Source organism: Chiloscyllium plagiosum, unplaced genomic scaffold (assembly GCF_037043375.1).
Source record: "Chiloscyllium plagiosum isolate Xiang-an unplaced genomic scaffold, Cpla_swu_hap1 HiC_scaffold_23, whole genome shotgun sequence".
NCBI lineage: Eukaryota > Metazoa > Chordata > Chondrichthyes > Orectolobiformes > Hemiscylliidae > Chiloscyllium > Chiloscyllium plagiosum.
This window is the reverse complement of record NW_028270161.1, coordinates 7052121-7070693: the sequence shown is the minus strand read 5'-3', so window position 1 is coordinate 7070693 and position 18573 is coordinate 7052121.

Genomic DNA, 18573 nt, shown 5'->3' with positions numbered 1-18573 from the left:
ATGGGTCAGGGGTGGATTACTCTTTGGAGGGTCGGTATGATTTGTTGGGCTGCAGGGATTCTATGCATGATAGAATAGACTAAAGGGGCTGAATGGTGAGCTTAAGCATTTACATCTTATGTCTAGATTAGAGTGGTGCTGGAAAAGCACAGCAGGTCAGGCAGTATCCGAGGAGCAGGAAAATTGATGTTTCAGGCAAAAGCCCTTCATCAGGAATAGACCCGATACATTGATTTTCCTGCTTCTCGGATGCTGCCTGACCTGCTGTGCGTTTCCAGCACCACTCTAATCTAGACTCTGGGTTCCAGCATCTGCAGTCCTTGTTTTTACCATTTACATCTTATGGCCTTGTATTAAGATGTAGACCTAATATGACAGTTAAATGAATTTTAATAGGCAATTATAGCTCTATGAGTCAGCATCATTTAGGCCATCACATTGTTATGTCAGCTGTGGAGGGACCGACCCACAACATCACTAAATGTGCTCAAGTCTGAGTTGGATAGAGTTTGGATTGACACTTATCGGAATCAACAAGAACAGACAGGAAAGTGGAGATGAGACTAGGATCAGATCAGCTGTGACCTTGCTGAGCAGCACAGCAGTCTCAGGGAGGGGGGGAGGGGCTGTGCGGGACCTACTTTACATGTTATTCATCCATGATGCTAATATAGTAAAGTTCAAACAGGTCGATTCACTTGCCACGCACATCATGGTTAATACTGTGTCTGTCCTCACTGGAATTTCCAGGAGCAGGTCCCATAGAATCCCTGCATGGCAGAGAAAGGCCAATCAGCCCATTGAGTCTGCACCAACCCTTCAAAGAGCATCCCACCCAGACTTCACATCCTATCCCATAAGCCCACATTTACCATGGCTAACCCACCTAGTCTGAACTATGGGAGGAAACCGGAGCACCCAGTGGAAATCCATGCATACTGCAACTGCATACGGTCACCTGAGGCTGGAATTGAGCCCTGGTCCCTGGCGCTGTAAGGCAGCAGTGCTAACCACTGAACCACCATGCCACCACAGCTGAAGTTAGCCTTCTTTCATCCAGGATAGTATTGCCTGGCAGGCATCAAAATTTCACTGGCCGTATGGTTTAGTTACCAACTTGAAAGAGATGTTCTCCAGTTTAAGTCACATCTTTGTAAAGTAAAATCAATCTCGCTGGGTATGCTACCCATTCCCAATTTCCCTACTTAGTAAGCAGGGAAGTGTCAGCTGGGGAGGATTGAGTCTGGAGTCACACACAAGCTGCACTGGGTTAGGATGAAAAAATACCTTCTCCACAGGACGTGACACTATCTGTTTCACAATTAGTTTTACAGTGCCAGGTTTTCAATTTAGACACATTTTTAAATCAATAAGCTTGAGAGTTTGAATTCAATCTTCAGTCATGATTTTGACATGAATTTTGAAAATCTGCTGTCCATATTTTAAATGGATACATTGACCTGATTTATTTTTTAATGGCGGCGTAATTGATCTAATTTAATCTAACACATTAATCAATATCTTCCTGTATTGCTCAATGGAATGCTAGCCCAGACAAAACAATGAGTCCTGGGACTGATTCTAAGTGAACAGCCTTGTTTCTGAAGAATATATATTGAACTCGAAACGTTAACTCCGTTTCTCTCTCCTCAGACGATGTCACACCTGCTGAATTTCTCCAGCGCTGTTACTATTTCAGGCTTCCAGGTTCTGCAACACTCCGCTTTTATTGTTAGTTTAGGCTGTTGTTACTGAGCTACAGCCTGCCCCTGGCAACTATGTGTATTTATTGTATATTGTGAATTCAGTGCTTGGCTGTACATCTCACTTGTGACTACACTGGCTGGATTTCACTGCCTGACCACAAAGCTCCAAGAAATGTCAGTTCTGACCACATTTACACAATTCAAATGCATCTTTCAATGATGAATAACTGTAGAGTTTCTTGATAATTCTGGATGTAGGTTTGCTCGCTAGGCTGGAAGGTTCATTTTCAGACATTTCATCACCATACCAGGTAACATCTTCAGTGAGCCTCCGGATGAAACACTGGTGGTATATCCCTCTTTCTATTTATATGTTTGGGTTTCCTTGGGTTGGTGATGTCTTTTCCCGTGGTGATGTTATTTCTATTGTGATGTCATTTCCTGTTCCTTTTCTTGGTGGTGGTAAATGGGATCCAAGTCAATGTGTTTGTTGATAGAGTTCTAGTTAGAATGCCATGCTTCTAGGAATTCTTGTGCGTGTCTCTGTTTGGCTTGTCCTAGGATGGATGCGTTGTCCCAGTCGAAGTGGTATCCTTCCTCATTCACGTGTAAGGATACTAGTGAGAGAAGGTCATGTAGTTTTGTGGCTAGTTGATGTTCATGTATCCTGGTGGCTCGTTTTCTGCCTGTTTGTCCAATGTAGTGATTGTTACAGTCCTTGCAAGGCATTTTGTAAATGACATTAATCTGTATAGGGTCTTTCAAGTTCATGAGCTGCCATTTTAGTGTGTTGGTGGATTTGTGGGCTACAATGATGCCAAGGGGTCTGAGATGTTACCCAAATATGGTACATTTACATTTACAATGAGCTACAAATCTTCCCAAAACTTGCTAAGTTTCTTGATAAATCACAGATATTATGAGTGCCCAGGCAAATATGAAAGGTACGGTGGCATTGATTTAAAAAGTGCAAGTATTCTCCCTTGTGCTTTGGCTAACATTTATCCCTTGAACAACATCACAAAGCCAATCAGCTCATCATTAACACATTGCTCTTTGTGGGATCTTGCTGTGTGTAAGTTAACTACATTACAGCAGTCACTGCACTTAAATGGTTCATTCACTGTGAGGTAATGTGGGATATCCTGGGATGGTGCCAGCACTATTAAACTGTACGTTTATTTTAACCTTAGAGAAGAGGCATCTTCAAAACTATTTGTCAAACCTTTTTGTTAACTCAACAGTTGCAAGGTCTTGTTTTCATTTAGCTGAAGTGGGCTCCACTGGCTAGGCAAGCATTTATTACCCATCCCGAACTGCTCAGAGAACTTTTGGAAGTCAACTGCATGGTGGCCTGGAGTCACACATAGGCCAGACCAGGTAGGTTTCCTTCACTAAAGAATGTTAGTAAACTAGAAAAGCTTTTGCAGTAATTGACAATAGTTAGGTGGCGACCAATTTGATTTTTATCAAATTCCACCATCTGCCAAGTGAGATTGGAACCCATGTCCCCTGGCATTCTGGATGATGGGTTCAGTGACATTAGAAGATACAGTACAGCCACCACTGGTGATGGGGGTTTAACCTGAGGGTCACCACACCTTAGGTGAGGAGAGAGGTTTATGATAACCTCAGCCACTGTGGGAATTGAACACACGCTGTTGGCATACATGCTACATCACCAGCCAGATGTCCAGCCAAGTGAGCTAACCAATCCAGGTGATGTCACTAATTGAGTAGCACGATCGAAGCATAATGAAAAATTTTCATTCTTTTACCTTACAAATCTCCAGTGAGGTTTTGTGCTCCAGAATCCATTGCAGTTTACGAGTGCCATGACACACACGTATGCAAGTTCAGTGATCATGTGACCTTGAAGGAGACAATTGATTCTCCATGAATTCTGACATGGAAACAATCAATATGGGAATCTGGGAATGTTCCAGGGATAATAAGAACAACACAAAGTTAATGGATTTCAATTTTGCTGGACCAGTTAGTCCATGGTTCAGGATAACAATAAAAGAATAAGGAACAGGAGCAAAACTGGCCATCCATCCCATCAAATTACTGCGTTAAATCATCATGGCTGACCTTTAACTTCAATTACCTTTCTCATTTAATTCTCTCTGTCCCCCAGACTTTGTCAGTACTGTATTGACTATGACTGATATTGATTCAATATCTGAACAATGAAGCGTAGAGAGTTCCCAAAATTCACAATCCTCTTGAGTATCTTCGCATTCATTCACAGGTTGAGGGTGTCACCAGGTTTTATTGCCCATCCCTAATTGCCCAAATGGCAGTTAAGAATCAGCAACATTGCTCTGGGTCTGGAGTCACATGTAGGCCAGACCAGGTAAGGGTGGCAGTTTCCCTCTCTAAAGGACATTGTTGAATCAGATGGGCTTTTCCCCCAATAATCGACAATACAAAGAACAAAGAAAATTACAACACAGGAATAGGCCCTTCGGCCCTGCAAACCTGCTCCGATCCGGAACCTCTATCGAAACCTGTCACCTATTTTCTAAGGATCTGTATCCATTTGCTCCCTGCCCATTCATGTATCTGTCTAGATACATCTATGACGCTATCATGCCCGCCTCTACCACCTCCGCTGGCAACGTGTTCCAGGTACCCATTACCATCTACATAAAGAACTTTCCACATATACCTCCCTAAACCTTTTCCCTCTCACTTTGAACTCGTGACCCCTAGTAATTGAGTCCCCCACTCTGAGAAAAAGCTTCTTGCTATCCACCCTGATTACACCGCCCATGATTTTGTCGACCTCAATAAGGTCCCCCCTCAACTTTCGCCTTTCCAATGAAAATAACCCTCATCTACTCAACCTCTCCTCATAGCTAGCACCCTCCATACCAGACAACAACCTGGTGAACCTCCTCTGCACCCTCTCCAAAGCATCCACATTCTTTTGGTAATGTGGCAACCAGAACTGTGTGCTTTCAGGGAACAATGGACCTAAACACCCAGATCTCTCTGTATATCAATTTTTCCCAGGACTTTTCCATTTACTATATAGTTCGCTCTTGAAGCGGATCTTCCAAAATGCATCACCTTGCATTTGCCTGGATTGAACTCCATCTGTCATTTCTCTGCCCAACTCTCCAATCTATCTATATTCTGCTATATTCTCTGACAGTCCCCATCACTATCTGCTACTCCACCAATCTTGGTTCATCTGCAAACTTTCGAATCAGGCAACCTACACCTTCCTCCAAATCATTTATGTATATCACAAACAACAGTGGTCCCAGCACAGATCCCTGTGGGACACCACTGCTCACAGGTCTCCATTTTGAGGAACTCCCTTCCACTACAACTCATATCTCCTCTTGCCCAGCCCGTTCTCTATCCATCCAGCTAGAACACCCTGGACCCTATGCGACTTCACCTTCTTCATCAGCCTACCATGAAGCCTACCGCAGGGGAGCCTACCTTCTTCATCAGCCTACTTTATCAAACGCCTTACTAAAGACCATGTGTATGACATCTACAGCTCTTCCCTCATCAAACAATTTTGTCACCTCCTCTAAAAATTCTATTAGGTTTATAAGACATGACCTTTCCCGCATAAAGCCATGCTACCCATTACTGATAAGCCCATTTTCTTCCAAATGTAAATAGATCCTATCCCTCAGTATCTTCTCCAGCAGCTTCCCAATCATTGACGTCAGGCTCACTGATCTGTAATTACCTGGATTATCCCTGCCACCCTTCCTAAACAAGGGGACAACATTAGCAATTCTCCAGTCCTCTGGGACCTCCCCAGTGTTCAAGGATGCTGCAAAGATATCTGTTAAGGTCCCAGCTATTTCCTCTCTCACTTTCCTCAGTAACCTGGGATAGATCCCATCTGGGCCTGGGGACTTTTCCACCTTAATGCCTTTTAGAATACCCAACACTTGCTTCCTCCTTATGCTGACTTGACCTAGAGTACTCAAAGATCTATCCCTAACCTCAACATCCGTCATGTCCCTCTCCTTGGTGAATACTGATGCACAGTACACATTAAGAATCTCACCCATTTTCTCTGACTCCACCCATATCTTTCCTCCTTTGTCCTTGAGTGGGCCAACCCTTTCCCTAGTTACCCTTTTGCTCCTTATATATGAGAAAAAGGCTTTGGAATTTTCCTTAACCCTGTTTGCTAAGGATATCTCATGACCCCTTTTAGCCTTCTTAATTCCTCGTTTCAGATTGGTCCTGATATTCTTCCAAAGCTTTGTCTGTCTTCAGTCACCGAGACCTTATGTACGCATCCTTTTCTCTCTTAGCTAGTCTCACAACTTCACCTGTCACCCATGGTTCCCTAACCTTGCACTTCTATCCCTCAGCGTTGACAGGCTGAAGATATTGTTACATGAGATGTTCAGCTCTGAAAGTGTTAATAATAAGTTGTTCCTTCATTACCACCTTATTCTGATATGCCAAACAGAATTGTTTTTATTTGTTCACAGGATGAGGACATCACTGGCTGGTCTAGCATTTATCGCCCATCCCTAATTACCCAGAGGGTAGTTAAGATTTAACCACATGACTGTGTGCCTGGAGTCACAGGCAGGCCAGATTAGATAAGGATGGCAGATCTCCCTCCATGAAGGACATCAGTGAACCTAATGGATTTTAATGACAATCAGCAGTGATTGTCATTAAGCCAGCAGTCCTTTCGAGAATTTTTAAATGTTGAATTAATTAAATTGAATTACTGGGTGGCGCAGTGGCTCAATGCTTAACATTGTTGCCACACAGCTCCAGGGACCCGGGTTTGATTCCAGCCTCGGGCGACTGTCTGTGTGGAGTTTGCACATTCTTCCCGTGTCTGTGTGGGTTTCCTCCGAGTGCTCCAATTTGCTCCCACAATCCAAAGATTTGCAGGTTAGGTGGCTTGGCCACTGGTAAATGCAGGGTTAGAGGAAGGGGTGGGGAGAGTGGTATGTCTGAGTGGACAGTCAGTGTAGACTTGATGGTCTGAGTGGCCTACCCCCCTAGACACACACACACACACACACATACATACATACATAGGGATCCTATGAATACAAATTTACCATCTGTCCATGGCAGAGTGAAGGAAAATTCCTCTTCATCTCAAGCCACAATGACCAACCTTACAACTGAGACCATGTCCCCTAGTTGGAGACTCTGCACTCAGAATCCACCCTGTCAAATCCAGAAACTTATGTTTCAATGAAATCAACTTCTGCTAAACTCCAAAGCCTACAAGGCTTTTGTATCCAATAACCACTGATAGGACCAGAATTCATGATCTGGAGACATCAGACGCAAATCTCAGCACAGCTGTTGGGAATTTAAATAAGTCATTAAATAAACCTGGAATTAAAGAAGCTAATATAAGTAATGTTGATTTTGAAACTAGCAGGCTATCAGAAAAAAAACATCTGGTTCACTAATATCATTTAGGGAAGGAATCTGCTATCCTTACCTGGTCTGGTCTACACGTGACTCCAGACCCCCAGCAATATGATTGACTCTCACCTACCCTCTGAAATCTGAGCATTAGCAACATACAAATTAGGAACAGGCCATTCAGCCCTCCAAGCCTGCTTCTGCAGTCAGGAAGATCCCAGCTGATCTGATTCTAACCTCAAATCCACCTTCATGCCGACCCGTGATAACCTCTGACCTCCCTTTGCTTAACAAACATCTATCCACCCCTGCCTTATAAAAAGATTCAAAGGCTCTGCTTCCCCCGCCTTTCAAGGAGGAGGATTCCAAAGACTCGTGCGTTTTCGAGAGAAAAAGTTTCACTTCATCTCTATTTTAAATGGTTTCTAACCAGTGAACCTTCATTCTAGATTATGAGACAATACTCCCTCCACATCCACCCTGTCAAGACCACTCAGGATCTTACATTTTTTAATCAAATAACCACTTCCTTACTCTTCGAAACTCCAGCGAATACAAGCCTAGTCTGTCCAGCCTTTCTTCATCAACAATGCACACATTGTAGATATCAGGCTGGTATACCTTCCGTGAACTGACGCTAATGCATTTACACCTTTCCTTAAATAAAGAGACTGATCTGTGCATGATATTTCAAATATGGTCTCATCAGTGCCTTTATGAATGAAGCATAACCTTCCTACTTCTATACTAAATACCCCTCATGAATGGCCTCGCAAGCTGCTTGGTACAATAACAGTTAGGAAAAGGCAATGATTGCTGGCCTAGCCAGCGATGCTTACATCCTGTAAAGGAATTAAAAATAAAATGATAGCCCAAACACAGTAATATCAGTGCATCCTGTTATAATTTAATAGCTTCTACCCAAAGTCAGCTGCTTGAGAGAAAATTGTTGCGTCATGGTGGTTATTCTGATTGTGGTTGGAATTTCCTTGTAATCCACTTTGATCATGACAAACCATTTGCATGATATTTCATGTGAAACCAAGATATTGAAAGTGCACTCTGGACTTTAAAGCAGAAATCCATTCTATTGAACTGCTTCCTCAGTTGGAAATGTGTTCTCAGTGACCCTCATTTGTTCCTTGGAGTATTTTATGTGAGTGACTGAGAGGTAGTCCAAAATAGGCACTTGTAATATAACACACACACACACACACATACACCCTCACTCTCACATACATGCTTTCATACGCAGGCATACACTCACACACACTCTCATACACACACGCACTGATAAACAAACATGCATACATTCACATTCATGCACACACATGTGCATGTGTGCTTACAGACACACACACACACACTCTCACACACATGATCATAGACTCACACACACCTACACATACACTCACACACAAACTCACATACCCTCTCTCGTGCACACATTCACACATACATACACTCACACACACTCCCATGCTCACACACACTCTCATGCACTCAAACATTCACACTCATACACATTCATGAACATTCATACATAGACATTCATGTGCACACACACACACACAGTTAAAGTAAAGTATCTTCATAAAAGTAGAGAGATTTACTGCATGTTTTTATCTGCTACACATCCATCATTACTCATTTCCGTACAAATTAAATCAAAGCACTATTCAATGTGGATTCTTTTTTTAAAATATGGAAATGTAAACATCCTCAAACTACAGCTAAAAATCAAGACATTTCAGCCATTTTTCAGTGCATGTTTAATACATGAAAGGGAAAGAGAAAAATAAAGTGGCTTTTCATTTGTTGTTTGAAGTAACCAGAATGAATAATGAACTTTGATGGAATTTCTTTTAAAGTGACTTTGTGATACTGTAATCAAGTTACATAAGATGATAAGTAATGGAACTAACAAGTCAGCTATTCAGTTAATCAAGATTTCGCCATCAATCAATAAGATCGTGACCAATCTGATTGTGGTTTTAATTTCCCTACCCTGCCCAGTCCACATAGCCCCTGTATTTATACATCAAAAATCTATCTAGCTCAGCTTTGAACATATTCAAAGACCCCATTGTCAAGAAGAGATAATTTTAAACATTGTGTACTCTCAGAGAGAGGAAATCCCTCCTCATCTCCCTCCTAATTCTGACCCCTAATTCTGAAACTCGGTCTCCTGGCTCTAGATTCTCCCATGGGAGGGAACAACATTCCACCGTCCAGTAAAAGCTGTTTCTATTGGTAAATACAGTGTCTGGAACCCAAGGAAAAATTTGGGAGTATTGGGGGTGGGGGAAAGAGCAGGGGAAACAGAGGACCATAAGACCAATAGACTTAAAAGCAAAGGTAGGTATTCAGTCCATCTGTCATTCAATGAGATCATGGCCAAGTTGATTATCCTCAACTCCACTTTCCTGCCTTCTCCCGACAACCCTTGATCCCCTTACTGATTAAAATCTGTCTATCTCAGCCTCAAATATACTTAATGACCCTAAGTAAATGGAATATAGACAATAAAATAAAGTTACTACACTGTGCAATGTTTGTCTGATGAGCCACTATAGTACACAATACATTTTTCAAAACAATTCCAGTCAGAAAATGGTGCAGAGCTAACCAGGAGTCAGTGAGAGACTGGTTAAACTCTATAGTGTTGGCAAATTGCCAGACTGTCCCATTGATTCATCAATGGCATTAAAAATGTAACAGGCATTGCTGAGCTCTGCTGTGCCTGTGTAAGCAGCCAATCACTTGTGAGATTCCTCTCTATCAAAGGCCTGTGGATAGCATCTTAACTCCCGTCTCTGAGACTCAACAAGAATCATGTCGAGATACTGGTCCAGAAATAGCATAATGACTGAAATCAACTGAATCACAAGGGTGGGGGTGGGAGGAGGTGGAGATGATCTCCTTTTTTGTCAACTTACCTAAGGAGGTAAGTTGACAAAAGAAAACTCAAGAAAACTTCAAGAAAACTCACACCCAGAGACGGGTAAACCAGACAGCTGAGTTGGTGACTAGCCTACTGTGTAATTCTACACAGACTTCTCTGAGTAGCAACAGCACCAGTGTGTTAGATGCTATTTTGAATTTAGTCACACAAATAGAGTATGAAAGAAATCTGTGCCAGATTTCAGCAGAGTAGAAAAGCCCAGATTGTAAGCAGGCATTTGTAATATAGAATATTAATCTGCAGAATTCCAACACACACACACACGCGCACACAAAGATATACACACACACAGACAGACACACAGACACACACACACACAGCTATAATCATGTCAGCTCTACAGAAGTAGAGGAATTTACTGCGTGCTTTTGTTTGATACTGACCCATCTTCCTTCATTTGTGTACAAATTGAATCAAAGTGTCTGCATTATTCAATGTGGATTTTTTTTTTTTGAAAATCTGGAAATGTAAACATCCTTGAAATTCTTGCTGTAAAAAGCCGGGTGTTTCCAACACTCTTCAGTGCATGTTTAACACATGAAAGATTAAGAAAAAAAGGGAATGGGTTTTCATTTCATGTTGCATGCAGTGCGCTATGACTGGCATGAGCACTCACCACAATGCGATGTGAGAAAGCACACGTACACCTTACTGCTGAATTGAAACTAACTGACGTTTGCCAGTGGGCAATGATGTGAATGAGCAGCTTGAGCAGCGTATTTATCAGGAGAGGAGACCGACACAGTTAGCAGTTTCACTCAATACGAGCTGTAACCAAATCCAGAGCATTGGCGACTGTGAATACAAAGGTATAAAAGCTGGCTAATGGGTCATGGCTTTAATTAACTCCCTAGCATTGTGCAAAATCTTGTACGTTAAGACTATAAGATAGGGAACAAAATTAGGCCATTCATCCCATCGATTCTGCTCCACCATTCGATGATTGCTGATATGTTTCCAACACCATTCTCCTGCCTTTACTCCATGACCTTTGATTCTTTTAACAATTAAGAACCTATCTATCTCTGTCTTAAGATTAGATTAGATTAGATTACTTACAGTGTGGAAACAGGCCCTTCGGCCCAACAAGTCCACACCGACCCGCCGAAGCGCACCCACCCAGACCCATTCCCCTACATTTACCCCTGCACCTAACACTACAGGCAATTTAGCGTGGCCAATTCACCTCACCTGCACATTTTTGGAGTGTGGGAGGAAACCGGAGCACCCGGAGGAAACCCACGCAGACACAGGGAGAATGTGCAAACTCCACACAGTCGGTCGCCTGTACTTAATGACCTGGCCTCCATAGTCTTCCATGGCAAAGACTCTACAGCTTCACCACCCTCTGAAGACATTGCCTGAAGACATTGCTCCTTCTCTAAGTCTTAAGGGGTTGCTCTTTCACTCTGAGGCTGGACCCTTTATGGGAACCCTACTGTTACCTGGTAGATACACACCATGCCGTGTCAGGCTAACTGTTGATCTGTTCAACTGTCTGATGCAGGTGGGACTTGAAGGCAAGCCTCCTAGACTAAAGGTATGTACACTACCACTGCACCACAAGAGACCACTCCCAGGCTAGGGTAGATATTTCTAATTAAAGCTGTTTGGACCTATTTTAACAAAATTCTGGGGGCCGAGGGGACTTAAACACAGATTTCTGGCCCAGAGGTTAGGACACTGCCACTTCACCACATGACCATTTTACAAATTCCACAGTCAACAGGGTGGGATTTGAACCAAAGCTTTGTTCTGAGGAAGAGTCACTCGAGTCAAAATGTTAACTTTGATTTCTCTCCACAGCTGCTGCCAGACCTGCTGACCTTTTCTGGTAATTTCTGTTTTTGTTCTTGATTTCCAACATCCGCAGTTCTATTGGTTTTTAATTACCTCAGAGCTTGGGCCTGGCCTTCAGGGTGCCAGTCAAGTGGCACTGCCATAAAGAGGTTGGATCGCTACGATGGCTGGCTTGTAACACAGAGTAACACCCACAGTGCAGGCAGGTTCAATTCCCGCACCAGCTGAGCTTACCATGAAGAATTCTCCTTCTCAACCTCTCCCCTGGCCTGAGATGAGCTGACCCCCAGGTTAAACCACCATCAGTCATCTCTCTTTCTCTCTCTAACGAGAGAGCAACCCTATGGTCTGGTAAGACTATGGAAACTTTACCTTTTATATCTTTTGATAGTCAACTCAATCCAAGAAAGATAATACATATTACCTTTGAAACTTGCCAGCAAAATCTCACAAAGTCATTTTGGCCATTCAAAGGACCAAAAAGGGCAAGTGAGGACTTGTTGGGCCGAAGGGCCTGATTCCACACTATAGGGATTCTAATTCTAATTCTAATTCTAATTCTAATTCAAACCTGCTCTGTGACTCAATGTGATCACGGTCAATTCTTTATTATATTCCTGCTTTCTCTCCATTGCAAACTAAAATACAGAGCAGGTCTCAAACTGACACAAGCTTATTATTTGATTACGCAAAACTTGCACGTCAGCTCTGATGAAGAGTCACCCAGACTCGAAAGGTTAGCTTGCTCTCTCTCCATGGATGCTGCCTGACCCACTGTGACCTCCAGTGTTTGTCGTTTTCAGTAAAAAAAAACCCATTCTCTGACCAATTTATAAATGTTGATGCCAGGATTCAACGTTTGCATCTGCTTGCAGTATTCTTGGTGCACAAAGGAATCTCTGTAAATCCGATTGTTTACCATTTAACACTTACCATTTGGAAAACTGTCTCCAGGAATTTACTAGCCCTTAACATTCAATACAGCCTGCGATGGGCATGGCCTGTGCCCATTAATCAGGGGTCAACAGAACTGATATTTGAAAGGCTTGGTTGAATGAGTTCCTTGTCCTTGATAAATGTTATCAGCCTTACAGTCTGTTCAAAATGTGTACTTGCCATGGGCAAATGTACAACAACCACAAGTTTTCTTGCAATGCTTAAAATTTATATTTTCAGCAGAACAAAGTAGGGAATGTTTCATGTTCATTTGGGGGAAGCTGGTTTCCACCTGGTATCAGAATCCACCACTCTCTGGTTCACTAACATCTGAAACATCAAGTCAAATCCAACAGAGGCAGGAAATTGACATCAAAACGGAAATTGCCAGACAACTTCTACAGAAGGAGAATTAACCTCTTGATGTCCTTCCATCAGAAAAGGAGAAGGTGCTGGTTGGATCATGATAATGTCACTGGATTAGCAATCCAGAACCCCTAGGCCAATGCTCTGGGGCACATGTCATATAGAGTCATAGAGTTATACAACATGGAAACAGATCCTTCAGTCTAACCAGTCCATACCAAATATAATGGAGATGATGAAGGGTTTAGCCCGAAACGTCACGCTCTTGCTCCTCAGATGCTGCCTACCCTGCTGTGTTTTTTCCAGTTGCACACTTTATCAACTATAATGAACATAATCCAAAACTCAATTAGTCCCAAGTGCCTGAGCTGGGCCCATAACCCTCCAAACGTTTCCTATTCGTAGTTAAAAAGCACACAACGCCAGGTGATAGTCTATTTGGAAGCACTAGCTTTTGGAGAACTGCTCCTTCATCAGGTAACTGTGGAACGGGATCATAAGACACAGAATTTATAGCAAAAGATTATTATTGATGTACAGGTCAATCTGCCATAAAGCACGTTTTGTTAACACAAATTCGCTGTAACACAATTGACCAATAAGGGACGTTGTTTCTAAAGTGTGAACTTTGAAAATGCATGTTGCCTATAACGTGGTTGCATTGCCAACACCCTAAGTGTTATTTGTATTGCGCGGTTCTTGTATAGCATAGAGTCGCACAGGAATGCAAGTATCGTGCTGTAGAAGAAATGACTGTACTTATTCAAATATCTTTTAAACATTGTAATTGTACCCACATCCACCAGTTCCTCAGAAAGTTCATTCTACACATGAACCGCACGCTGTCTAAAAATTTCATGTTTTCTTGAAAATCTCTCTTCTCTCACCTTAAGAATATGCCCTAGTCTTGAAATCCCCCATCCTAGGGAAAAGACAACGACCATTATTTTATAAACTTCTATAAAGTCACCTCTTAACCTCCTACACTACAGTGAAAAAGTCCCAGACCATCCAGTCTTTCTTTATAACTCAAACCCTCCATACCTGGCCTATGAGTTCCATTTCTAAAATAAAAATGGAGAATTGAAATCTCAGTCTTGATGATTACCAAGCAATCATCATCAATCCTATCATCCTGTTAGGGAAGGTCATCTGCTGTCCTTACCCAGTCTGGCCCACATGTGACTCCAGACCCACAGCAATGTGGTAGAGTCATAACTAGTCTCTGAAATGACTTAACAAGCCACTCATCTGAAGGGAAATCCCAGATAGCCTGTGATGCCCGTATCTGATGAAAGAACAAAGAAATAAAAGAGAAACTGGAAGCAGTCACTTTGGCCCTTCTGTGACTCAATGCCGATTCTGTGACTCAATGTGATTATGGTTGATTCTGTTTCTCAGTTCCATGTTCCTGTTTTCTCCCCATTGCAAACTAAGACACAGAGCAGGTCTCAAAATGATGCAAGCTTATTATTTGATTATACAAATCTTGTAGCAATGGAGACGGGACATGAACGGTTTTGGCTCAACTGATGTGGTGGGGGGGGCACATTTCCAACACGAATGAGTATGGTATACCACATCCATCAATATTGAAGGCATTAAGAGGGATTTGGTGCTCCAGGAACAGAAACTACCTGAACCCACGACCTTCCAACCCAGTAGCAAGAGTGCCAGGAATGGATCACAGCCTTCATTCGTTTTCCTTGCCACTACTGCACATGGTTACTTGTGATGCATGTACTAATTGACTGTTTTAAATAATTGGATCCCCTTCACCACCCGTCCTCCCCACCCCCCCTCCCAAAATGTCAGGCAAGCATTCTTGTCTTTATTTTTGAAGTACAATTAGGAACAGAGGTGTGTTCCATAACAAGCTGTTTCCTCTTACACACTGGCAGTTGGCCATTATTAATCAATTATTCCATTTATTCACTGAACCATGAACTCCCTGGAGCTAAGGAAGCTGCAATCTGTTAAAAGCACACAGAGAGTTTTCGGTGATAATGCTCAGCCTAGGCGAAGGACGCAAGGATATTATAGTTCTGAGGGTGAAGGAGTGAAATCATTCCTGCAGATTTAAACTGAGAAGCCCAATTAACCCAGTGAACCACTCCAGGCACTAACCCCAATTTATTGTATGTTCCACCTGACTCAAACAGAAGCCCAACACCATCCAGGACAAAGCAGCTCACTCAATTGGCACCACATCCACAAGCATCCACTCAGTAGCAACAGGGTGTGCTGCTTACAAGATATACTGCAGAAATTCACCAAAGATCCTCAGACAGCACTTTCCAAACCCATGACCATTTCCATCTAGCAGGACAAAGGCAGCAGATACATGGGGACACCACCCCCTGCAAGTTCCCCTCCAAGCCATCGTGACTTGGAAATATATCACTATTCCATCACAGTGGCTGGGTCAAAACCTTGGCATTCCCTCCTTAACAGCATTGTGCATGTCCCCTACACCAAATGGACTGCAGCAGTTCCAAAAGGCAGCCCTGCACCATCTTCTCAAGGAGCAACCGCAGACAGTCTACACCTACCCAGCCAGCGACATCCAAGTACAAAACAACAAGGAACAAAACACAGCACAGGAACAGGCCATTTGGCCCACCAAGCCTTTCTAAACTAAAAATCTTTGGCTTCTGTGCTGTCCATATCCCTCTATTCCCTGCCTATGCACGTATCTGTCAAGATGCCTCTGAAACGTTGCTAATGTATGTGCCCCCATCACTTCCTCTGGCAGCTCATTCCAGTCACTTACCACCCTCTGGGTAAAAAAAACTCTCTCTTACATTTTTAAAATTACCCCCTTTTACCTTAAACCTATGTCCCCTACCTGGGAAAAAGACTCTGACTCTCCATTCTGCCAATACTTCTATTAATTTAGTAAACTTCTATCAGGTCGCGCTTCCCCCCCATGTGTTGACATTCCAAGTGAAGCCAAACTGTTTGTCCAATCTCTCCTCTTGGCTAATCCCCTCCAAGATAAGCAGCATCCTGGCAAATCGTTTCTACACCCTCTTCACATCTCACAAGTGAATAAAATGAACTGTATCTCCTACTTTTCTTTCACTGAAATCTCTATTCTTTCCAAAGTTTCTAGCTCTCACTCTATAGGTAGCGCTACTGCCTCTGATAGTGAATTAAACCTGCATCTTGGAGTCATGAGTCTATAAAGTAGGTTGACATCTCTGTGCAGATACAGAGGGAGTGCTGCACCGTCAAAGATGTCAACACTTGGGTAAGGGAAAATCTTTCTAAGGTAACTCTTCAATGGGTGCTGCTGGTTCAACCAGCATTTGGTATCCATTTCTGATTGCATTAGAGCTTTCGTTAGAGAGATATAATCATAGAATCCCAACAGTGCGGAAGCAGGCCATTCAGCCCATCCAGTCCACACCAACCCTCCGAAAAACATTCACCCAAACCCACCCACCTCCCCTATCCCTGCAACTCTGCATTTCCCATGTCTAACCCACTTAGCCTGCACATCCCTGGACACATAGAACAATACAGCGCAGAATGTTGTGCTGACCTGAGAATTAATCTAAGCCCAACCTCCTACACTATCCCATCATCATTCATGTGCTTATCCAAGACATTGTTTAAATCTCCCTAATGTGGCTGAGTTAACTACGTTGGCAGGTAGGGCACTCCACGCCCTTACCACTCTCTGAGTAAAGAACCTGCCTCTGACATCTGTCTTAAATCTATCATCCCTCAATTTGTAGCAATGTACAGTATGGATAATTTAGCATGGCCAATCCACCCTGACCTGCACATCTGTGGACTGTGGGAGGAAACCAGAGCACCCAGAGGAAACCCACACTGACACGGGGAGAATGTGCTAACTTCATACAGATAGTCATCCGAGGGTAGAATCGAACCCGGGTCCCTGGTGCCATGAGGCAGCAGTGCTAAACTGAGCCAACATGCCTTGCATAAAAAAGATAAGGAAGGGATGAGGCTAAATTTGGTGCTGCTATTGGGAATCAATAATAATCAGTGATCACTTTTGATGAATGAACAGACATCAGGTACTGTTAAACCCTGCATACATTCTCCATTAATTCTTCCAGACTGACTTGCATGGCATTGTAAACCTGACTTTCCTTACTGTGTAGAGGAGGTCTTCCTCCATAAGGTATCAGGTGTTAAAAGTTATTCAAGGTGACAAACTATCCTGTACTTGCAGTTTGCAAATCAGTAAGACGGTTAGTATTTCTCCCTTATCACTAGTCTGCTGCTTTGGCTGCAGTTTAAACAAAACAAACCGAATGGTATTCTTAATCTCGTACACTTTATTTTCTGAAACCTCATTCCAATTTAAAACAAAACAGCAAGTTCCTTCTCATTATTCATTGATGAATCTTCTCTTTTAACACTTTCAGTTTTGGTTCTTGGTTTTCCAAACTGACGAAACAAAAGCACTGGGATATTTGCTGAAGGAAGCGTTTGATTTGAGAGGAAGCCATTCGAACTAGATTGCAAGTACGCTCCAAAGTCTCTGGTCTGGAGAATCATTCATCAAGCACAATGTTTCAATTTCCTTCACTCATTCTGTCAATCTCTGTAAGTGAGACCTAACAGTAAAACAGGGAGCTGGGCGGACTGATCTGGTCACTGAATATTTTATCATTTTACGATTACCTGCCTAGTCAACTAACCCTCACTTTTGTAAGTCCCTTAGAATGAACTACTGTTTGCTTGGGCTGTAAAGAATTGGGTTATTTTATTCACCTGCAAGTTCCCCTCCAAGCCACTCATCATTCTGCCTTTGGGACTATATCACTGGGTCATTGGTGTCACCACTGTGACTGTACCGGGAATAAACAGGTTGTGGTGGTTCAAGAAGGCAGTTCACTAGCACCTTCTGAAGGGGAACTAGGCAATAATTTCTGGCTCAGCTATTGACACTCCCATCCTTGAACGACCTGCAAGGTCTATACAGTTACTTGATTCGGAATGGAGCTAGGATGGCTGTAAGAACTTGGTCATTCCATCTCTGAGTGTAGACACAGGAGAATACCGTTTCTTCATTCTAAGCTTCTTCTTTATCAAGCTTTTGTTTTAACACAGACTGTACTACCATGCTCTGTTGACTTGGTATTATTTTTGAGATTATTTTTAAATTAATATTTATGTAACTTGCCCTTGTTGAGATTGATAGTATTTTTGCAATTAGTATCCAGTCAAAGGACATCTAACTGGCGAACAGAGCTCAGACATAACATGATTAAGTTGTAACACAGAGTAGACATAACACTGTACAGGAGTAATAGCATATCCAACACAAAACAACTTGGTACAATTCTTTGCTAAGTCATGTTTTTCTTTCTGTGTTTCGGCCCTGTAATTACAAGCACAAATTGGCAAAAGAAACAGACTGACTTCTAC